The sequence below is a fragment of the Cavia porcellus genome, unplaced genomic scaffold (assembly GCF_034190915.1).
Source record: "Cavia porcellus strain 051 isolate PalLab524CR breed Dunkin Hartley unplaced genomic scaffold, mCavPor4.1 scaffold_10, whole genome shotgun sequence".
NCBI classification, from domain to species: domain Eukaryota; kingdom Metazoa; phylum Chordata; class Mammalia; order Rodentia; family Caviidae; genus Cavia; species Cavia porcellus.
In genome coordinates, this window is record NW_026947493.1 from 57,074,740 (window position 1) to 57,100,838 (window position 26,099).

Consider the following 26,099-nt stretch of genomic DNA (forward strand, 5'->3'; position numbering starts at 1 on the left):
AATAGATCCTAATATTGACAATTTCAGATGATTCAACTATCATTTCAATTCATTCAAAATGCTCTAGCGAACTTTGAACATCTGTAGTTTATGAATAATTACATACATACAAGGAACACTTGTGTTGCATTCAAGATACAATCATTTGTGTTGCATTTAAGGTACAAACATTATATATGTTACACATATATGTATATAAGTAACATTTAAAGTTTTTAGAATATCTGAATATCATATTATGGACATATAAAACAAGAATTTCTTATAATTTGACAAGAAGCTTATAACTGGCCAGTTGTAATATGACATCTGAAAACATGTCAATGAATGTGTAAATCTGGTACACTCACAAGACAATGATTATATAAGGCAAATCTTGGTATTAGTGTGAAGATAGTTTTGAATTACAGTCCACTTAGGTCTAAGAGTCTTCCAGAAGTCCATCAATCATACAGGAATATGTGAATACAGAAGAGTTTAACAGACATGAGTGTGTGTGTGTGTGTGTGTGTGTGTGTGTGTGTGTGTGTGGTGCACTGGTGCTAGGGAAGAACCCAGGGCCCCATGCATAATAACCAAGAGTGCCCACTCAGCCATATCCCCAGCTCAGTTTTATGTTTGTATCTCCCTTCTACCCAATCTTCAGTGTTAAATAGTAACATATATCAATGCTACAAATGTTAATCATTTTACTAAACACTTACAATAAGCTTCTTGTGTTGAAAATCAACAAGAAATTCCCAGAGAAGAGTAGTTACCAGCGCATATTTATTGCTAACAAATATTTCTAACCTAACCCAGCACTGTTTCCTGCTTATCGCTTATATGAACCAGTAAAATTACTACCATCTATCAGACATTGCTCACAGCACTGTCAACATTTTAACTCATTTAATCCCCACAACTTTACAGCTACTGTTATTATTCATCTTACTTCATATTTTCCAACAGGGAAAATGGAGATATTATTTCACATACTTAATAAGTGATGGAACATTGATTCTGGAGTAGGACTTTCAGCACTTTTGAATCTGACTTCTGGAAAAGTCCTTTCAAAAGTTCATTGGGTTACTATGAGTTTTCTCCTAATATCTTGGTAGCTGTTTTCTGGATTTTATGATTTTATATGTTTTCTGGTAAAAATTGTTAGGAAGAGCAGGATAGGTGGATTTGGCAGAAGAAAAGCTAGAAAAATAATATTTCATTATGAGTATAACTAAATTTTGAGGGATTTATAAAGAGTTGCTCTGTTTTCTTGTGTATAAATATATTTGAAACCAGGGCCATATGGTGAAAAGACAAACAGAACTACTCTATATTTTCAAGCAATTTCTATTTCACACTGTAAAGTCACCTATGATCCAAGCATAAAAAATAAAACTTGTGCATAAAAGTTGCCACATTTATTTTCTATGCACTATGCTTTAGGCATTTGCACTTCCATAATGTTTAAGCTTCCTACCTTATGATACACTTCATCAAAATCCCCATCCATCAGGTGTCAGGCTTCAGTTTATTTAACCCACCAGTTACATTTGGTGCAAAAAGTATCTGTCTCCTTCATTATTTATTTGGCTAAGAATACTAGTTTTCCTTTCATTAAAATGCCCATTTCTTTTGGTCCTTTGCTAAAGTTTCCTCATTTCCCAGATTCTCGTTGTAACCTAGAACTCTGTTCTTGTTCCTATTCATGTATATTCATTCCCTTTATATCTCATGCAGTGTCATGGCTCAGTATACCATTAATATGCTAATGACTGTTAGTTATTCTATAACTGGTTGTTTCACTGAGAGAGCCGATCATTGCATGTCCTTGAATATTATAACCTGTCCAAAATCTACTCTTCCCTCAGTTCACCTTTGCGTTCTCTGAGGTTGCAAATCTAAAAGCACTGGCTTTGACTTCACCAACTATTCCGTCATGAAGTTTTTTCAGACATAACTGTGTAATATTATGCACAGTGCTTTGGGGACTTGAAAGATACTATGTGCTTCACATATTTATCGTAAGTATTCTTTTACTGTTTTTCTAACTCTAACATTTTGTATTACATAGTTGAAATCACAGTATATAGCCTTTAAGATTTGGCATTTTTCTTTCACGTCTTTTCAAGGTTTGACAGCTTATTTCATTTTAGTACCAAGTTGTACTCCACTGTCTGGGTGGACCACGATTTATGTATCCATTTGCCCACTGAAGGGTATCACGGTTGCTTCCAAGTTTCAGCAATTATGAGTCAGGTTCCTACAAAATGTCATGTATATATTTTTGTGTAGTTATAAGTTTTCAACCCACATAGATAAATAACAATGTGCTTAACTGCCAGATCATATTATAAAAGTAGGATTTGTTTTATAAGAAGAAACCAAACTATATTTTAAAGAAGTTATGCCAACTCACTCTTTTTTTTTTTTGTTTGTTTTCATTGAATTCCACTGCAGTGAATGAGAACTCTTGTTGCAACACATCCTCACCAGCGTGAGGTCTTGGCATATGTGGGTTTTTGCTATTTAATAAACGTGAAGGTCAATCTCATTTTGATTTTCAATTTCTTCCTAACAGACGATGTATATAATTTCTCATGCTTATTTGCCAGTGGCATATATTATTTGATGAGTGGCTTGTTAGTAGTTTTACTAGGTTTTGAAATAAAGTTATTTATTTTTTTCCTTACATTTTAAGAGTTCTTTATATGTTTTCGGATAATAGACTTTCAATCAACTGGTGGAGATACATCTTTTGTAAATATTTTTCAGATAATGTATTATTTTTTCATTTGTTGATGATAATATTTTTGGAGAAGTATTAAATTACTTGAATTTTATTTAATTTAATAATTAAATTAAATGAAGCTAACTTATCAGTTCTTTCAAGAACACATGCACTCTTCACAGCCTTTTTGTAAAGAGTGTGTTTCCTGCACTTGGATTTATTTAACTTATTTTGGAGGTATGGATAATGTGGTTGTCCAATTGTCTCAGCATCATTAGTTGAAATGATTCTTTTCGCTATATTATATTACCAAATATCAGACAGGTTTTCAAATAGAACAATACCAAGTGTTACCGTGTTGCATTGTGGGAAGCAATTAAACCAAAACAAAGTTAATGTACCTTAATTGGGGAGATAAATATTTAGATAGGATGCACTAATTCAAAGGACTGTGGGGATCAAACAAATGAGCAAAGCAGATCAGGAATTATTACAACAGGACTGGTGGGAGCAGTGACAAACTCATATACACTTTTCAAAGCAATTTAATCCAAATTGATAACATAAATAGGCGTACTAAATTTGGCCATGAGAGGAAGCAGTTTGCAGTCTTATAAATCTTGGTGTGCATGTTGTGAATAAGCATATTCATTTCCTTTCTATTTTATTTTTTATCCTGACATTCCTACATAATGAGGTTTTAATGAATTGTAAGTGGTTATGCAGGAAAATTTCTAGTGAGTAAAATATATATATTATATATATACACACACAAAACAGCAATTATTAATATATATTTTCATAAATTTAATATTATACACATAAAGTACACTTGTTTTATATATGTATTATAGTAGTTATTAATATATATAATATTTTTATGAAGTTAATACAAAATGAATTTATATCATCTGTTTTTATTATAAAGAAGAGAGCATTTTGATTTGGTGTATACACACACTCCACAAAGCCTTTCTATATTTAATGCTTTTAGCTTTTATCACTTACTTTCATAAGGGATAACTAACTAGATGCTCAAAATTCCCCCGTGCTTTTCTTGTACTTCAAACATAAAATCATTCTGGCACCCAGAGCTAGGATGTAAAACTGCTAAGCATTAAGCAAAATGGATTAGCCTTCAGAAGGCAACTTCAGTCTGTCAGTGCCAGAGGGGTTAATGGAAAACAGTGTGTTATATTTGCCATTTCCCCTATATTATCTTGCCCAGAACACCTGCTTAATGAACTAGACATAAATTATCATACTATAAGCACATTCTTTAATAACAAAGCCTTGTGAAGACAATCCTTCTTGCAGAATAATAAACTCAGAAAAATTATTTTGAAGTTTTCTTAAATACTATATGCAAAATATTAAAAAGACTATGACTGTTGATATTTTCCTCTCTCTAGTGATAGCCAGAAGAACTTTATGTTTTAAGTGGTTTATTTTAATTGAAATTTGACAACCTATTTCAGGTTCATAGAGATATTTGATTGATATATTTTTAAGCTGTAAGTGGACCTGTAAAGAATTTATTTCCTTTCATTGTTTTCTCAGTTGTAATAATTCTTCTTTCAACTTTCCCAACATATATATATATCAAGTATATATGTACTGATATTCAGATATCATTAGTCTAAAACAAATTTTGTTGATTATGATTGCTTTGCTAAGAAATACTTTAAGTTTAGATACAATGCCAATATATCATTTTTTTATCTTTTGTGTTGAGACACTGTAGTGCATTGGAAAATAGAAAAAGAAAATGTTATTATGAAATAACTCTTATTAAAAATGTTCATCTAACAAACTGAGTTTTGGGCTGGGGATTTAGCTCAGTGGCGTAAGTGCTTGCCTGGCAAGTGCAAGGTCATGAGTTCAATCCCTGGTACAAAAAAAAAAAAAAAATTAAATTGAGTTTTACAATACAAATTAGTGTTTCTGTTTCTTTTCTGAAATCAGAATATTTGTTCAGTGCGTTAGACATTTTTATTCGTGTTCTTTTTACATTTGCTACCTTCTCTCCCTTTCTGCCTTTTTTCACTGTCTGCTAAACTGTTGTTTATTATGCACGTCAGATAATTCAAGACTGTAAAATAAAATGAGAAGGAAAAAATCTGTTCATATATTTTCCTTCACTGAGAATTCACAACTAATATTTTTTATGAAAAGCAGATATGTAAATATTTTTGGAAGACCCATGAAATGAGAACTAATGACAGCTTTATGCTCTGTTTTATACTATCTTGCTTCCAGAACTTTTCTTAACCAAAATAAATTTGGTGTCAAATTTTGTAGCTATATACCCAGAGTCCATAGGTAGACATTAAATATAGGATGCTCCTTTTCTCACAGTCTCTTATATAATCACACAATTTATGCTTTAAAATACCTAGAAGTATTTTTGAATCACTTTTTGAGAAATAGTGACTTTTTCCCATGAGAAAACTCATTTTATTAGGAAGAGGATTATAAGATTGAGTTCCACTCCTAATCACACTGGGTAACTTAGTGAGAACTTGTCTAAAAATAAAATTTAAAAAAGGAAGCTGGACATGCTGGTGCACATCTGTAATCTCAGTCTGGGGAGCCCGAGTCACCCTGGGCTACAAAGTGAGCTCAAGGCCAGTCTGAACTACATAGTGAGACTCTGTCTCAAAAACACAAAAATAGATAGATAGCTAGCTAGATAGATAGATAGGTAGATAGATAGATAGATAGATAGAGCTCAGAGAAAGATTCTGTGTTCAATCTTTAATACTACTATCATATATACGTGCTCACACTCACACATACACACACACACACACACACACACACACACACACACACACACATCCTCATTTTCCTGCCTTCTTTAACTTGAAATTTACTGGGAGAAAAGATACAGCTTGGTATTTTCAGATCCATGAAGTAGTTAGGAAGAATTGGGATTACTCTTTAGTGCTGTTTTCAAAGCTCATATAAGAAGGCCTTATTTATGTCTAATGTCAGAGCTGCTTTTTTACATTAATGAAAATAGACAAAACCTTAATTTTTTTCTCTATAATATTCAACATGCTTTAAATATACCATTTCATAGATGTCTTTGCATATTTTATCTTTGCATTTTCACTCAATTTTTATGGTGAGATTTTGGAATTCAATGTGTAAAGGAATTCTCAGTTCATTTGGATTATTAGAAAATAATGGAAATTTGAAAGTCTTCCTCAACAGCCCCTTTTTCTTACTATCACTGATACTTGTAGGACAGACTCGCATTTCTTAATCACCTCTCCAAGCCAAAAAGTCTTAGTATGTATCAGAGCAAATATATCTTGTTCTCAAATATAAAGCAAGCAGGAATATCTCTGTATTGGACTTTCTATTTATCTAGGGGAAGATTTGAAGTAGCATTTCTATACCTTAACTTTGGGAAATAAACTGAAATGGTCTTGACTGTTTAATAAACAACAAGGTGAGCTCACTTGTATAATTCAGAAGTTTAGGAGATATAGACAAATGCATTAAAAATACTTTTTATTATCTATTGATTCAAAATATATTTTAACCAAAATTTTAGATGAAGAGAAGCAGAAAAAAAAAACCCTTTCAGCTTAGGTGCTGCAGAAAAAGTTTCCTATATAGACGCTGGAGTATAATGAATAAATACAAAAGTAATTAAGTATGCTAATGTGGTCCAGTAAGGTTTTAGCTGGGAATGGAATAAAAAACTCTCTAGAACCGAATTCTCCAGTGAATACTTAAAATGCAGAAAAAAAATCACCATGTCTTTGTTTTGGTGAATGATTATATGGTCAAACTAACATAAGTACAGAGTGGGGTGAAATTGTCATTTGATTTTGATTGCTTAAAAGTATGTCTCCACTTGCAGTTTGACTTATGCCCAGAACACTTGTGACAAAGACTAGAAGTATCCACCAAGGAATTTGTATCCTTCTAATCTGTCTGAAAAGGTTTGTGGAGACTTTGAAAAGTTGCATAACATCTACCAAGAGTTAATTAGAAGTTTCAGCATACAGATTTGAAAGGCTTTACATTTTTTGTATTATTCTTGGGAAATAGTATATGTGTGAAGAAGTGCATCCTACAGTGAGAACTATGATTTATTAATTAACACTTGGTTATGATACTAGCATTTGTCAATATATCACAGTAGGTGAGAATAAATATAACAAATACAATTCAAACCTTATCTTTCTCTGGTCTCTATCATGCTGTTCCACTTGCAGTCTAATTAAAAACAAAGATCAGTATTGCCATTATGATTTCTTCTGTTTTCTTTTTTTTCTTCATTATGTCTGGCTTATTATTTTTTAAAAAAGATTCAGTGTACTAGATTTTAGGTTTATAAGCCATTTTTCAATTTAATACAAATTTATATAGATCCTTTAGTGTGCAGTATTCAGTAAGAGTTAAATTTTCACATTATAAATTACTTATTGATGCATTTGTATTTAACTCTTTAATTATCTATAATTAGCATTTAAGATTTCTACTCATCATTTGGTTTACTCTTCAACTTGGAAATTCCCTATAATTTTTAAAGTACTGTACACACTTGGAGAAAACACAAACTGTCTGACTGTTAATTCTAATGTCTACAAGCTGGAAATGTTACTAAAGGCCAAGCTTTTCTAGCAATTATTCAATAATTAAGAGTCATGGGTGAAGCAAAATGTTAAAATCTCCCATTGTGACTTTTTAGCCCTTCTTTAACTTGGACACACATTTACGAATAAGGCTCAGACAGGAGGAATTTTGCAATTATCCTAAAATTATATCCCTGAAGTTATAAAGCTTATATAATTCTTTTTGTTTGTTTGTTTCTGTTTTTTGACACAGGGTCTCTCTATGTAGTCCAGGTTGGCCTTGAAATCACTATGTAGCCCAGAATGACCTCACACTTATTGTGAAACTCCTGCCTCAGTTTCTCAAGTGCTGGGGTGTGGGACAACATGCCTGACTGACTTTATATTATTCTTTAACAAAGAGCCATGACTAATACATTCATCGATCCCAGTTATGTTAAACTTATAGAACGTTTGAAGACCAGTTACGTTCTCTTTAAAGCATCCCAAAATAAAGAAATCTTCTGCTAGAGGAAAAAATGTGGCGTCTGTTCATGTAAGTGGACTGATCATACGTCTTCTTTCTTTTCTGGAGGTAGTCCCTAACATAGTCCTTCCTGGGTAAGTGGATTAATGGCTTGTTATTATGAACCTTTACTTCATGGCATTGTACTTTTATAAAATTCAATTTAAGATATGTTTATAAGATATGCATTTGTAATCTGAACACATAGAAGTAACACTTTTTCATAGGACTATAGAGTTTGCTTATTATATGAAAACACCCCATGCTATTCAGTGTGTTCTCCACTGACGGACATCTCAAATATTGACTATTCACAGAAATTATTGCACTGTGTTTTATATATTTAAATGTATTTGATTAATTTATCATTAAAACTCGGCCAATCTTGGTGAGTATATTTCTTCCTTTTTGAATTTGGGTATTTGACCAGCTTCAGAAAATTTCCATCTACAGGTGAAATTACTGCGTACTGATTTCAGTCCTAGGCCTTTAAATTTGGAGCCTCTTCTCTTAATATCACATGTGCAGAGTAGTGCCCTTCTCTATTCTTTTGCAAAGATTTATGTGCCTGCTTGCTTTGTTTTCAGGTTAATATGTACAAGTGTGTAGCATTTATCCTTGGTTGTTTTTTCTTTGGACTATGTCTTAGTTACTTTTCTTGTTGCTGAGACAAAATAACCAACAGTTAAAATTAAAAGAGGAAAGGTTTATTTATCTCACAATTTGTAGAAGTTTCAGTCAGTAATTGACTGTCTCCATAGCAGAGTGTCATTGTAGAAGTATATCACAGAGGAAAAACAGTTCATGGTGGGCAGAAGGTAGCAAAGCAAGCAAGGGACCACAGGTCCTTAGCAGCTTCTTTCTGCTTCTTTTATATTGTATCTAGGCCCCTGGGATTGCATCAATGCCAAACCAATCAGTAGACTAATTTAATAAACATGCCCTTAGTCCCAGCATCTAGATTCAGCCACCATGAAAAAGTCTCGGCTATCACTGCATAAGGCTTTGTGGGGACATCTAGATACAAGCCATAACAGACTACAAAAAAGAATGCACAGCCTGGAAATAAATTGCAGGGGGATGTTCATAAATTCTTTAAAGACTTTTTTCTGATTTATGACATTCCATGTCCCTTGAGACACAAAAAGTATATAATGTACATATATTTTATGAGCTATCAGACAAGCAAAAATCTCAGGCAGAGCTCTTGAGTGAGTGACTGTTAATTCTAAGGTCTACAAATTGGAGAGTGAGTTTAGCAATTCACAATGATTTATTCAATTAATCTGAAAATACCTATATAAAAGCCTATCATCCTTGTTTCTAAATCATATAAATTTCAGGTAAATATGTTCCACAGACATTTAAATCAGTAATGATTAAAACCTAATATTTAAAGCATAGAAATATTTGAATTATATAAATGTGAATTACTTTTACTAACCTGAAAATTCCATTATATTTCTCTATATATAACTGTCAATTTAGACTTCTCAGTTTTAAAAATTTCAGGTTATTTGATCTACCTTAATCTTCTTGATTGATTTATGTAAGATTATAAAAATGAATAAAAAATAATTTTTAAAGGGAAAAATATAGTTGTTAAAGATCACGTGTTTCTTTTATAGCACACACACACACACACATACAATAGACACACCAAAGATTTGCTTTTAAGTCATGTCTGAGGTTTTTTCACGGTGGCATGAATATTTTCACTTTTGAATACTACTGAGCATTTATATTGGGTTATCACTTCACATTGTTTTTTAAATGTAAGTCACACATTAGTTATTTTACTGATTAAATCAGAACAATACACTGATTTTTTAATTATAAAACTAAGTGAAAACAAACCAAGTGAGTTTCAGTCTTGCAGAACAAATCTTGACATCAAATGCTAATCTGTGAACCAGAATCTCAGAAGCTATCTTCCCTGTCACTATTTTCCCGATTCCTGGGCTATATTAGTTTTTTTTTTTTTAACTTATTATTGTGTTTTCAAGTAACTACCTCCCTCTTGGTGTAATTAAATACACATTTAGATATTTATTCTTATTTTATACATAACCTTGGATGAGTTCTTTAGTCATTGTTTTATCACAAGATCTTACAATGTAGAAATTCAATAAGCGGTTTTACTTTATGAAAATTGAAATGATTCTTATTTAAATCAAATTATATACATATATTTTTCAAATTCTAGGCTAGTGGATACATGAGTGCTTTCTACTTATTTTACAGACTTGCATATATTATCACTTATTTTCTTTTGTATAGAGAAAATTCTATTTTAGCAATGTACTATTTTTGTTACTAGAATAGGCTAGACGTTAGAATTTCTTTTGTAAAATAGTTTTATTATATCTGCATGTCTTCTAGTCAAAGAGCACTGACAATTCTTTTTCTTCTTGTTATGATTGAACTGGTGACAGGTAACTTCTTCTGAACAGGATTGTGAACAGAATCCCTGTCGGGCAAACATCAAGCAGGTTTGCTAGCTCTTTTATAAGATTGTGAATTTCTTTATTTTAATTTCCTTACCCATAATAAAGGCCTCTGTTTGAATAGTATTCACCTTGGCCCATCTCTGCATTGTCTACATGGAACTTGGCCCAGGAAATGTAAGCAGTGAACATTAGATCAGTTTTGTCTGCGGTAATGTAAATAATATAGTGTCTAATTCCTTTGGACTTTTTGTTCCCTGCTGATCAATTTTAGGAATTGTGGAAAGCTGTCCTAGCAGCTGTAGTAGCAGCGCTGGATACTTTCTTTCTAAAAACTGTTTTAAAATTATAGACAACTGTACATCTTTCAATTATCTTAAAAAAACCTGAAAAATTCAGACTACCAAGGCATATTTAGACAAAAACCAAGTAAAATGAGAACCCAGAATATGCTACTCTTAGTTACTTTTGTTGTTGTTGAGACAAAATTCCAGATGCTCAAAATTAAGGGAGCAAAGGTTATTTAGCTCACAGTTTCTAGAGGTTTTGATTAATAGGCATGGCTCCAGGAAGGGTGCCAATGCACGGGAGAAACAGTTCATGGCAGTCGGGAGGTAGCAAAGCAATAAGAAATGACCACAGTTCTTTCTGTCCTTTTTATCTTATCCAGGATATTTATTGCGTGTAGCACTCACACTCATAGTCTTAGTGCCCTAGAGCCAAGCACTGCACCATGAAACAGTTCCAGATGAATCAGTCATCTGAAAAAGCCTCACCAATGACTGCATGAGGTTTTGAGCAGACACCTAGACATAAATCACAACATAATTTTTAACCTAAGGATTTTGAAGATATAGATTTTTAACCTTTAGTCAGAAAAGAGGATATGAGTAAGGATCTGCTCTGATGTGGCTGAACAAAGGGATTTTGAAGAAGTCACATAAAGTGAGAAGATCTGTTAACTTCCTGCGTTGAGCAACAGGAAGGTAGTACACTCAAGTGCTACAAGGACAGTGCATTGTCACTGAAGCAGGAAAAGGGAGGAAGTACCTTAGACATGATTATCACAAGCTTGTTACAGATGATTTGCACAACTAATCATAGCTGCCACTAAGACCTTTTGATGTCAGTTTCCTTCAAAGTGGGAGTGTCTCAGGTGCCTCACAGAAGCAAATGTCACTGCTTTGTGGAAGAATTTCTGTTAGTCAGATCTCAAAGAATTCCCACAAATAAGTGGTAAATAGCAAAAATAAAAAATTAAACAGCATGAAATGAAACACGTGAAACCACTAGAAAGCTGGAAAGAAAATTATCTTCAAAGATTTTAAATACTAGAGCTACAAAACACATATTAAGTTATATGCTTAGTATGACTGAAATAATAAGCTTGAAAAACTATTTTCAGGGTATTGCAAACTATATATAAAAACAACAAACAGATTTGAAAATTAATGAAATAGAAAGAAAATAAAATTTAATGAATTAATGGATGCACTTACCTATTTAGATGAAAAACTGAGAACTTTAATGATATTCAAAATTGAATAGAAGAAATTATGTAGACTATAAAACAGAAAGAAAAGAAAATCATAAAATAGAGATTAAAAATCCATAGACAGAGTCATAGGAAAGTTTAAAATATGTTTAATTTGCATTCCAGAATGAAAAAATAAAGGTTGGACAATAACTTTGGAATAAATAATGCTTGGAAATTTTCTAGAAATAATGAAGAAAATTTCACAGATACTAGGAACAATACTTTGATAGCTTTTTTCCTTTATATCAACAGCAACAAGGATTAGTGATGTGGCATACAATATGCTGGATGAAAATACAGTCCAAACTAGAATTTTATGTTATGTAAAAAAGTACAGCATTAAGATGAAGCAAAGACATTATAAACAAGATCAGAGGAAAATCTCCCCCTTAGCGGATCCTTAGAAGAAAATCTAAATAATACATATGTAGGTGAAGTAAAGGGATTTCAGCGGAAATGGCCGTTGTGTGAAGGTATGCATGATAAAAGTAGTAAATATGTAATAAATCTAAATTAACTGCCTAAAAAGACAATAACAATATTTGTGAAGTTAAAAAATACTACATAAAATTAAAGCAAACAACAATAATGTATAAGGAGTTAGTTTTATTTTGCTAATAAGAAGAAATGAATTCATTTTGAAATTGATTCATTATATATACGTATTGTAATTTCTAGGTTTACTGTAAGAAAATAAGGTATATGTAGTCCAATCTAGTGGAGGAAAATGTTACATATAAGATGAATTATTCATTTACACAAAATAACAACAAGCAAAGGCAAAAGGGCGAGAAGAAATCAAAACAACACAAAACCAGAAGTGGAGAAAGAAATAGAAAATACATAATAGAATATAAGATAGTATAGACCAAAATGTATCCATAATGATGGTAAGCAAAGAAAAATAAAGTTCCTTGTGAAAAAAATTAGAAGTCTACACAGAAATAAATTCAAATTGTTTGCTATCAGAGATAAAATTTTAGGAACCAAAAAAAAAAAATTTAAAGGAAAAATGAAAAGAACAATGCAATATTCTCTGGTTGTAAAAAAAAAGTATTGTGACACAGAATATACATAAGCAAAAGTCATCTCTAGGCACAGATCACATAATAAAAATAAAATACCCGAATTATTACAAATACATTAAAATTGTTATTTTATGGAGATTATAACATTGCCTCAATAAGATCTTAACTGACAGATCAATGCTTTGTGAAAAATATTTAGCAAATTATGCCATGAAATCTAAATGAAAATGTATTTTTGTATGTCATGTTTACTTTCCAAATTTACAAATGATTTTAGAGGTTTAATGTTGTTTATCATTAATCTTATTCATAGGGAATATAACAAAAATTACTACCATTTAATTCTTAAAATCTTTATTTTAAAATCTTTATTATAGGTTCACCAAATTTTCTGATCAGGTTATTAAAATAATGAGAAATTGTTGCAGGATTTTTAGCTTGTGATTTGCTTTAATTGTACTGTAAAGACAAGCCAGATCTTGTTCTGAAGAAACACTTATGATAAATTAGTTATATTGTGAGACTCACAATATGTCAACTTATCAGGACTAAGGAAATACCCAAAGGCTTTGTGCAGAACACTTCTGGGTGTGTGTAGGTAGCCACGGAAGTGTGGTTTTGGTGCTGCCCATGAGAGTATGGTCCCCGGCCTTTTCCTCTCTGGTGCTGTTCCGTGCTCTGCTTCCAGGCTGCCGTCAACTAAGTATCTTGCTCACTCATGCCCTTCTGTCATGATGGACAGAATTCCTTGAAAGTGTGAGCCAAATTAAAGCTCTCCTCCTTTACAATTGTGTCAGGTTTTGTAGCTCAGCTGAAGGAAAGCTGATACATTTTTCTTTTTATGCGAATTTTCCTTTCAGTTTCTCACAAGTATTTGTTTTCCATTATCCTCACAACAGGATCAAATCTTAATCATTTTGTTGCATAGCAGAATATTTATTTGGCTGGGAATGCTGCAAGCACTTGTAATCCCAGCTACTTCGGAGACAAAGGAAGGAGGATTGGAAGTTCCAGGCCAGTCCGAACAATTTAGAGAGGTCTTATCGCAACGTAGTAACATCAATAGGGCTAGCGATGTAGCTTAGTGGTATAGTACTTGCTCAGCATGTTGCAGCCTCCAGGTTCAATCTCCAATACTGCATTAAAAGAAAAACATTTATTTGTCTAATATTTGGAGTCACTGGAATTTTACTCTAACAGTGAAATAAAAACTGGATTTGGGATCAAAAAACCAGATACTTCAGTTTTACTAAGCTTCATGGTTCTGACTGAGACATTACAGAGTTACTATCACTTGACCTTCAAAATAATCATCATAATGGTGTGTACATGATAATAGTAATAATGTTTATCATTATTGTTAATACTAGTCCTATGTGGTTTTATGTGTATTTCTATTGAAAACATGTACTTAGTACTTCCAGGGTTTTTAGATCTTATTGTTGATATATAAACATTTTTCTATTTTCTAAATAATATGAGTAGTACATATAAAATTATCTACTTGTTTTTAATAGACAGTTGTCATTTCAGTATGATCACTTAATGTGATTATAGTTTTCTTTTTCTTGTTTTATTTAAAGAAACTATATCAATTTTCTATAATCATATTTATTTCATGAAACTTCTATTTATATTATTTACCATTTTTCTTCTCTTTTTTATGTTTGTACATCAACACGAATATTTCATACATAATTTGGGGCTTGCAGATCTGTTAAATATATTGACTAAAAGTTGAGATCTGTTGATCTGAAAGAATTCATTAATACATTCTACAAATATTTATTAAGTATTAATTCTATGGCAGTAACAGTAAAATACATTGAAGCTAATACTTGCACACTACTGCTTGTAATATAAGATATAAACTAAGCACATATCAAAGTACAACATGGTCCATGCAGTCTTTAAGAGGATAGAGGAATTTGTTAGTTGGTGACTTAGTTGTTTTATGAATGTTGTAGTAGAAATTTATGGTCTAATTTCATGTCCATTTTAAAAAATTATATAAAAGTTCCACAGGCTATGAATAAACACTAGCCTATACAAATAAAAATGAGTTCATCTGAAATAAATTATATGGCATCCTTGTCGCTCTCAGTATTTTTTTCCCTCTGAGTTTCATTATGTTTGATCATATCAAAGATCTTAAAGAGCTTTATTTCGGCTCAGCCAACATAATGGTGCTCAGAGCATTTTTATTAGCAGTTTTGCAAAAATGACTCCAGGTCATTTTTGTCTGTAGAAATAACAGAACCCCTAGGCCTTTTAGAAGAAGCTTTGTCTGCCTTTGCTTTCTAAAATATTGTTGACAACTTGAAAATAAATAAATGGATAAAACGGTTTGGCTGAACAGATCGTAGTGATGGACAAGGTACCTTCTCCAGGGAAGGATGGCCACAGGCCTGGTGCCCTAACAATGGGTTTAGTCTGGAACTTTATCTTACCTGCAGTGCTTGTTACCTCTCGGCGTGAAGAGTGGATGATTATTTTCCTGGACCTTTTCACGGTTTTTCAGACATCCTGCACATTTCACCGGCTTATACACACTCTGAGGGGCATTCTGCTGGCGGCTGGATTAACCTCACTATTTCCTGCAACTGTAAAAAGAGGATGTCAAATTGGTCAAAGCTTCTTTGGGTGTATTTCTATTCCATCAATCTTTTGAACTAAATTGCTTACTCCTGTTTCTAGGGAGACTTCAGGAGGGAATTTTCATTTCAAATGATTAATGTATTCAGTGTCTTCCTTATAACTAAGGCTAAAAATACATAGGTGTCATACCTTTAATCGAAGTTTGCAGCAAGTTTTCAGCCAAAGAAGTCACTAAATTAGCATGCAGATCCTTGCATACAAGCTTATATTTAAAATTCATATATAGGAGAAAGTAAAAAATTTTGGAAATGTACAAATATTACCTCACTATGTAAGAAACAATTAGTGTATTTACTAACTGGTTACGATAATGTCTGAAATTTAGGATATCAATTGACTAATTGTGTACTTGATCTTAGATACAGTTATTTTGTGTCAATCAGTATCTTCTCCAGAGTTGTTAAAATTAATTATCAATTAAATTAAAATAGGATTCATTCCAAAATGTGTTGTTGTTATTCTTCTACTAAATGTTTGATATTCATATTGATAAACTGTTGGATCATTAGTTCATGCCCAGTCTTGAACTTAATCTAAGACTTCAAGCCTTGATCTTTTGTTTCATGAATATTTAATTGCACTGAACTCTTTTTGCAGTGTGAGTGAGAGTGAAACATTCTTTATTGCTAAAGTTATCCATTGTGCTTGGCATTTTAATTTACTTTCTTAAACTTTCTAACCAAGAACCATTTCAATTCCAATGAGCATACTTTATCACATTTTTTCAGATGATTACATTTTCTCTTTGAAGTTTCTTTATTTTTTTTCAATTTGTCTGAAGCTTGAGAATATTTCCCCTCTAGTTCTAGCTTACTAATATGACTTGAATGCCTATAAAAATTTTGTATCGTCTGGGGATTTTGGTTAGTAACTGACTAACTATAGTCCAAAGAACATATCATCATTTCTCAGTAATGGCAAATGCGATTTATTTTAACCTGAACTAAATGTCTTAGTATAAATAACCATAAACCAGTAAGAGCATAACAAGTTACTGATAAGGTATAACTCCTCTCTCCCCTAAATTTTGACTTCATTAAATGGTAAATCAGAGTGAGATGCATCATTTTGAGGCTGCTGGTTAGACTAAAGGATCAGAGGAGGAGATGGGATTCTTAGAGCATACTGTTGTGTAGACCACCTACACCATATATATATATATATATATATATATATATATATATATATACATGAATTATAAAGTCACATTGAAGTTACTGATTTCAAACCAATCACTATTAGCAATACATATTAATTGTGAAGATATTTTTAGTACCTTACGGCTTTCTATTTATCTTCTGTTTCTCATTTCATTTGCATCAACATGATTCTATTAATATATTTATTAAGTAATATAATGGAGGTGAAAGCAAAGGTCTTCTGAAACACAATCAGGTCAGTTTTCAATCACATTACTGTTGCAATAGTTTCACCTTCACACTTGTATTAAGCAAGTTAGTGATTATTTAGTAGTTAGTAGAAATTATTTTATTCTAATCAAATATTTGTATATTATCTTTAACATGCACTGTCAGTATGTAGTACAGAAGTATCTGGTCAGCAAGTTGAGCCTAGCTTGGAGATGTCTTTTATCATAAGTACTATTAAAACGTTTTAAATAGGAAGTTTGCATAAAAATCCATAAATCCAACTTCTCTTGAAAGATAAGATGACCGAGCAACAAAGATCCCATGTCTGTGTGGAAATCATCAAATCGCACTACATAATTTCTTCCTTCTTCATATAAGCTATTCTGTTTTAGTAACCTAAACCTTTGTGTTTTCTTGACATGGAGGCAGAAAGCTAACTGCAAAACTGAGGAAAAACATGATGACATTAGATGACCTGATTCTTCTATGAGCCCCACTTTTTTTCATCGTGTTAGAAGCGCGGGACCCACAGGCAAGTGATACTCTGACTGCTGACTGAACGAGTGGTCCTGTGTTGTTTCTTTTCAGTTTTTGCTCATATTACTCATCACTTAGACATGCATTCACTTATGACATTCCTATATATAGCACTATCTAACCATCTCATTCAAAAATATCTGCTTCCCAGAATATCTTCTGGGAGTCTTTTAATCTCAATATTTACAGTGGAAAACATATCTGGATCTCTGTGAAGATTATTGTAATTTTTCTTTATCTTTGATGTGTAATCTTCTGTATTTCATTCTATACCATATAGCTCCACTCACGTGTAGTGTAGATATCGCTTCCTGTTAGAAACTGAAAATTTTGCTTAAAATACCCTCTATTACATACAGATAAAATATAGTGAATGGAAACAATATAAACCCTCATGGCTTTTCATGCTATTTTGCAAATTTTCCTTCTTATTTACCTTAATTCACAAAATGATGACAGGCATGGTGGCACATGTCTGCAATCCTAGCACTCAGGAACTGAGGCAGGAGGATCATTGGGTGTTTGGGGCCAGCTTTGGCTATGTAGTGAGTTTAAGGCCAGGCTGAATGAACTACACAGTGAGATCCTGCCTCAAAAAAAAAAAAATGGTAATGCCATACTTTGGTCGCACACAAAAAAATGAAACTCCAGAAACATTGAAGTTCTCTTTGTCACTTTCCCTCAATTTGAAAAACATAAAAAGTAATCAGGTTATGTTCATGTGACTTCTCACATCCATCATTTTTTGCTTAAAATACCCTTTATTATAAAAAAAGCATAATGAATGAAAATCATATAAGTCCTTGTAGCGTCTGAAAATCCTTTAATGCACTTAGAAACAAAAATTGCAACTTAATATGACTGAAAACTGGTAGAGGTGTATGGTGGAATTACATCTATTCCAAACCTTTATGGCACAGCTCCTGAGACTCAAGATGTTCATCTGTGTTTCATTTAGTGAATGATTTCATGTGGGGGGTGTCTGAAGAGACAAAAAGTTGAGACACGCAAGAAAATTTATAAGATCAATGACTTGCAAGAAGATAATGTAGAAGGTAGTAAATCTGTTAGACAGGTTGGAGGAACAAATAGGAACTGCACTATGAGGGACTTTAAAGGACATACGAAAAACTTTATTATTTTTGGATATGAGAGATTTGAAGCAAAAAATTAAGAATAAAAAATGCATTTTAATAAGAATGTGTTTGACAGTTTGTATTTGATACAATATCTTCACTGAAAGAGACCAACACAGCTTATATTTGATACAAAATCTTCAAAGCAAAAAAGCCAATTAAAAGACAGCACAATGCCCAATCAAGAAGATTTTGAATGACTGAAACCAAGTGGATATAATAAGGACAAGAAAAATTTGACTGGATAAATATTTAAAGACTTAAAATATGGTAGTTGAATGAAATGTAGAGGCAGAGTAAGAAAAAAAATTTCTTCAGTTTTCTGGTTTTGATGACTGGACAGATGGTGATATTACCAACCACAATAATGAAATAACTACTGAACTGAAATTACATTTGTGGTTACCAAAAGAGACACCTTGGTATGTGATATTTACAGTACTATTCCATTTTATCCAGCATTAAAATAAGAACTCCTATATTGTTCTTAATTATTAATACATATTGAGAAAAATTCATAAATAGTTGTAAGTTAAAAGGCTGATTGGGGTTTTTCATATTATACCAGATGAATGTGCTGCCTTTGAGAGGTATGTAGGGGGCCACAGAGCTATATAAATGCTCAAGCTTTTCTATGAAAATGTTATTTTTTTCATGTTCAATGAACTATTTAACTACATAAATACAGATGCATTCTTGTTAGTAAATGATCTATAATGCTTGTAACAAAATAGTGGCCAATGTTCTTATCACGCACAGGTACCAGAGTAGATTTTCAGTATTTTTTATATTTACCTCAAAGTCATAGAATATTTTATAGGAAAAGAACTTAAGACAGTCTAAATGAAAATACAGTTTTTTTCATTTACAGAGGTACCTACATTAAAAATCAAAATCTGCTTTAACTCTTAATACTACTTTATACATGACACATGTAAGAATAGCTAACCTTAAAAATTCAGTATTTTCTCAAGTCTGTGTAAGGTGGTAGATGTCTAAGAAATGAGTCACTTGGAAAAAAGTAAATACCCATGACAAAAAAAACTATTATTCAAGTGTTTGGATAATGATTTTGTCCAATTATGAATATTTGTCTTAAAATGTTTCTCTTTTTGTGATTCTTTAGTTTTATCTTGTGATGCCTTTTTGAAGTCCCAAAATTTCATCCTGATCTTCACTGTTACATCAAAAAAATTTCCTTTCAGGGAAGACTAGCAACTGGTGCATCCAACAACAAAATGTCTTTCTAATAAACATGCATTAACATATTTATTAGACTTTTGCGAGTCAAATTTATAGTACAAACTAATGTACTATCAGAGACTAGTAAAGAATACGTCTAAATTGTGACTTTTATCATCAAAGATGAGTTTTATATTTAGATGCTATAATATACTTAGCCTCTTAGCAAACTAGTAATATTGCCTTTGGGGATTTTAATTAAAAAACATGAAACAAAAACTTTATTAAAACTACGTTATACAATGTCATTTTTATTGCCAAGAATATTTTTAGTCTACAAAGTAGACTATATGACAAGAACTCTGTGAAAACTAGATCAAAAGAATGAACACATGTCATTGATGTAAATGCGCAAACATTATCAGATGAGGTGATACAAACTCAATTCCACACAACACAAAAGTAACAAAATACATTTTACTCAGTCTCAAAAAAACTTAAAATTGCTAATACATACTCACACTTGCAATTAGTACAGAACATCACAGAAGAGCAAAATAACCTTATTAATATTGTGACAGTACCTACTTTGATTTTTGCATTGTGCAAAATAAATTCAAAGTGGTGAACTTTCAATGAGGAGATAAAATTTTATCATAAGTAAAATGTTCTATGGAATATGCAAGCTTCATAATCTAGCATGTAAGTCACAGAAAAGAGAAAAATCTTGAGTACCTTCAATGGAAACACAATTATCAGATATGATTAAGAATTATATCACTGATACTCAGTGATTTACAACATTTTGGGCATAGGGAATTGCGCTTGAGTGGGAACAAGAATCTTAAATTTACCACTTTTATAAATGCTGAGTATTTGCTCAGTAAAACTTGAAATCAATGATTAAGCACACGTGGAATTACCAAAGAAAGGGTTTTGCTGTGGATAATTTAATGTACACAAGGCAGCTGGTAATGCCATCCAAATGCAGCACTTGACCCACCCACTTTAACTATGTAAATAAGGAGCTTTATGATATTATAACTCATCTTTCTTCCTAAAGATGCAAACATTTTTTAGAATTCAAGATATTGCATAGATAATAAATATTATTTTTGTATTGCTTCAACTTAATCTGTACTTAGTGATATACCTAAGTCTCATGCAATAAGAATGAACTACAAGAGTAAGAATAATTTAATTGAAAATTCCAAATAATTTAATAATTATGCAAACTAAAGGGGCATAATGAATATCATTCCACATTTTTTATTTTTAAGATAGTAACAAATTTTGATACTAAAACCTTTCTCATTTAGATGATTACTAGGAGTTGTGCTCACTTTTTTGGTTGTTTCTTCAGTTTTTCAAGTTTTGTACTCTTTCCATTTTTTCTATGCAAGTTGTACACTATATTCTTTTCCAAATTGGTTAGTAAGGCCTCTGTCTTTGTAGCATTGTTGCATGCTTTGAGTTTTCTGCCATGGGTTGAAGAACTTTCTGATCCCACACCCTCTTGTCATAATGTTTCTGCGCTAGAGCCAGCCAACCATAGACTAAGTCCTCTGGGGCCGTGAGTTAAGAGAATTCCCTCTTAACTGGTGGATGTTGGTCATTTTGTTCAAGTCATATGAAACTGCCTAACAAAATTAGTAAGTTAAATAGATATTGACTATAGGAGCCATAGTGTATGTATATTTATTTCATTATATATATATATATATATATATATATATATAATGAAAAATGTCTGAGCATAATAATACAAAAGACAAGAGAATAAAATAAAATATTGAAAGCTCCTAGCTATTCTTTTTGTTCACTTGTACTCTGATAATTATGTTTTTTCTCTTAAGAGTTTAATTTTTTTTAACAGTTTGTTAAGGTGGATTTTGAGGTCATTGATTTGAAGTTTTTTTATTTATAGTATAGCAAGAGAATGCTATAAATTTCTTTCCATGTTTGTTTCAGCTAGGAGTTTTTACATATTGCATTTTCTATTTAATACAAAATACTTTATCAAATATTTTGGAAATCTACTACTTCGCTAGGGGAAGAAATGTTTGCCACTGAGTGTATCTATAAGGATTATGTTCATTGTCTTTCACTACTTTTCCAAAATATTTGAAAAAAACAAAGGAGGTACAGTTTGTTTTGGTTCATGGTTTCAGAGCTTTAAGCCACTGATAAGCAGTCTCCATTATTCCGTGTTCAAGGTCAGATAGACAGATAGATCATGGCAGAAGGGAATGAAATTCCAGTCTCTAATCTTGTCTCATGGCAGCTGGAAACCAGAGTGAGAAAGCCAGAGAAGTAGGAGCTGAGGACAAAATATCATCCTGAAGCTTAAACTGCCCTGCCCAGTTTTCTTCAGATAAATGCTACCCTCACTGAAAGTTTCCACTACTATCATAAATCTGGTCAAATTGTGAATCTATCAGATTAATCCAGTGTAAAGTTAGAGCCTTCATGATCTAATCATCTTCCAAAAACCTCCACTTCAAAACCATAATGAAGACTGAGGAGGAACACCCAAAATTGATAATGGGGTTATAAATAAATTTTAGGAAGTAGATACATTTCAAAGTACTAAATCTCCACATTATTAGAGTTGCTGTCTGAACACAGGCAGTATCATTAGATTAAGTGTATGAATCATCTATAGTCCAGACTTAGAGGTAAATTTTGAGACTGCCTCTTCCTTCATTGGGTATATTGACTAGACTGTTTTGCAATGGTATCCACTTAAAAAAACAACAACTCTGTGTGTGTGTGTGTGTGTGTGTGTGTGTGTGTGTGTGTGTTGGTTTAATTTAAAGGATTCTTTGTATCTTTGAGTAACCCTTACAGTTTGCTTATGTCTTTGAGTTTCTTACTGACTTCTATTCACACTCTAACTACTAGTAAAAACAAAGCAAAACAAAACTTCTTTCATATTAATCTTGATCTTCATTGCACATAAATCATTAACAATTAGAATTAGTATCCTTTTCTAGGAGTAAACTGACAAGTTGATCCTCCAGCTCTTCAAGGAAACTAATGGAAATACTTTCCACAAACAGTTCTCATCAGTAAAATAGTAGAAATATATTAGGAATCAAAAAAGTTCAGTGCCTGCACTATTTCTGCCGTATAGTATACAAAAGTTTAAAATTACAGCTGAAGGAAAACCAACTTGTCTTAAACTCCTGAAACACGAAATTCTTGTTACCAAATTGTTAGTTTTACATGAAATTATTGATAACTAATGTATTTCCACTGTTTTATAGGTGAGAATTGTTTTTGGAAATACTGTTTGGTCACTTGTAATTCCCAAATTGTTGTTCAGAACCCCTTGAATCGAACCATCCTTACTAGAATCAATCATGTCTAAATAAACATTTTTTCTTATTTTCTTAAAATAAAATAATAAGTATTTACATTAAAATATCAATAAAATTATAGTCCTAGATGTCCATGTTTAACAGAAAAAAGTTAAATACTGTTGGAGACCACTATGAAGCAGTTCTGAGGAGGATTTAAATTTTACTAATTGGCTTTCTATGTTTGTCTGTGAGTCTGTCCTAGGCCTCGGCCCCTTGCCTGGCAGCGGGAGCTGATTCATAGTAAGTGAACCTCTGTGAATCACTGGTCCTGGCTGAGGCCTGTAGTGGCCTGTGATGCCAGAGATACCTCAAAGGGCGAGATAAGGCCACAGCTGTGGACACACTGGCTCCAACCCCAATTAACAAGGTAGAGACTGCAGCTGCAAAGATTACTTCTACAGTCTCATTTCTACCATGTCTTTATGATAAGATAGAGCTACTAAATTGACTGGATTCATTACTTGGCAACATCCTTGAAGTGACTCCGAAGGTCCTGCTCATTGCCTGCACTTTCGTCAGTCTCTCTGCCCTTTTCCTTGGTCCTAATATAAGTGGACTGATCCAGAGAATCCTTTGTCTTTACCCGAAGTCTCGAGCTTAATTAAAGGGTTTTGACTGTCTTGGAGCCCTACAAATCATACAGTTTATCTCTTTTTATTTAGCTTCTGCTGTACCCTCATTTGGGAGATGGAGTTCTAGGTCAGAACCCGATAAAATACAGCTTATAGAAAATATTAATGCCATGAATAGTTACATTGCCTTCAGAATTACAGTTTCTAAGTCATTCAACAACAGGACCACTGTATTGTACTTTTGTTTTGGGCCTGTGAACTATTCCAACATGCATGACTGTCTCAAAATATAAACTTTTCCATTGGGGCTGGGGATTTAGCTCAGCGGCATAAGCGCCTGCCTTGCAAGCAGGCAGTCGTGAGTTCGATCCCTGGTACCAATAAAAAAAAAAAAAAGAAAAAGACAAAAAAAAAAAAAAAAAAAAAAAAAAAAAAAAAAAAAAAAAAAAAAAAAACAACCTTTTCCATTTAAGGAAATTGACTATAATCAAATTTAGGCTTAGAGGATATTCATTAATCTGTCATTATTTATCTTCCTTTCTTTAGACATTCAAGAAATTAAACTATTAAAGTTTCCTAACAGAGTACTGAAATTCATAGTAGAGAGGAAAAACCATGTTCTCTTAAAAGCAAGTCTCAGTATGGTTGTTAGAACATTAAAGATTATAAACTCTACCTCTTTGCATAGTGTGTTACTGTTGAGGACTCTGGGACTTGGTGACTTCAAGCTTTTTTATCTTTTGAGTTGTACAAACATCAAGATATTCTCAAATTTCTTCATCTACTCAGATGACAAAATTTCTACAGAGTAGGTGGCTTATAAACAGCAGAAATTAATTTTTCACAGTTCGGGAGGCTAAGAGGACCAAGATGAAGATGGTGGCAAATTTAATGTAGGGTAAGATTCTTATTCCTGCTTCTTAAGTGGAACATTCTAGCCCTCTCATTCCATGATATGAAAAGCAGCTGGCTTTTTAGATTCTCTTATGTAAAGACGTTAATCCTATCCACGTAGTCTCTGCTATGACCTAACCACCCAAAGCTCTACATCTTAATACCATCACATTCGTGCTTAGATTGCAACATGTAAATGACATTTTTTTTGAAGTTTAGTCATTAATTTAAATAGATCATTTTTCTTCTTTTGTTAAAAGGAAAATGTACAAGCAACAGAAAATCAGACATCTCACTGAGAAATACAATCTTAAATTCTGCATTGAGAAAACATACATTGTCATTATTATTTATTGTGTCATCAGATTCATTGATTCTCACAGATAAAAGCATCATTTACTGTAAAAGAATGGTTCATAAATCAGGAACCACCCCAGAAATGATTGTTGCAATTCTTCACTATTAAATATTCAAGCATGTCAAATGGATTTAAGTTACCAGGTAGCATCTTGGAGAAACCGTTATTGTAATGTAGGTTTTTTTCTACCAATACTTTAGAATGTTTAAAAGTTAAATTAGTTTAATTCTTTTTTCTCTACTTTTAAGATGAAACCTTTCTAAAAATCATGATTTTTAATGTATTACAAAAGAAATACACATTTATTGCAGAATGCTTCCAAAACTGTTTGTAGGATATATGCACTTACAAAATACACTTAGAAATAAACTTACCATTTTCGTTTTATAACCACATATTATGCCACTGTATGACTCTATTATAGCTTATTTATAAAATCATATATATATATTATTTACTAGTTGTTTTCAGCGTTTTGCTGTAATTAAAAAGTACTCCAGTGTATACTTCTGAAGATACTTGGCAACATCTCTGATTCATTTTGTGAGAATAATTCCTGGTAGTATAGATCATACAGCTAAACATCTTTTAATCTTTGACCCATATGAAGCAGTTGATACATTTTTAAAATTATTCTCAGAGCAAATTGCACTAACTGTAAACTAGTCTGCAAACTCATTGTTAAGAAAAAATTCCTGATGTTCAAAATGAAGGAAGGAAAGGTTTTAGCTTACAGTTTTTGGAGGTTTTAGTTCATACTCAGCTGGCACCAGTGCAAGGGAAGCTGTTTATGTTGGCTGCATGCAACAAGAATGAAAGGGGAAAAGTACACCTTCTTTCATTCCTTATGTTGTATGCCAGCTACTCGTCCCTGGTGCTTGCAGCACTCACACCAGTCCCAGTGCTAGACAACAAACCAATCACAATCACTAGACTCAGCGGCTCAATGACTGCATGAGGCTGGAAGGGCCATCCAGAAACAAACCGTAACACTGTTCTTTTTGTGTCAAAAAGTTCCCATTTGATATCAGCATTGAAATTATTTTCAAAAATATTTTAATTAGCGTTGATTCTAGTAAACAAGAGATTACACAATGATTATTTTGATAATTTTAATTTTATTTTATTTGAATTTGCATTTATTTTTAATGACACATAAAAATACAAAATTGTACATATGTATGAAGCACCATATATCATTT

At 32.2% G+C, this 26,099-nt stretch overlaps 1 pseudogene; it reads left to right on the top strand.

Annotated features, from left to right (window-relative positions):
* Positions 1 to 15,193: 15,193 nt before the first annotated feature.
* The window catches only part of LOC111754618 (guanylate kinase-like), a 109,762-nt pseudogene continuing 98,856 nt past the window's right edge, over positions 15,194 to 26,099 (top strand).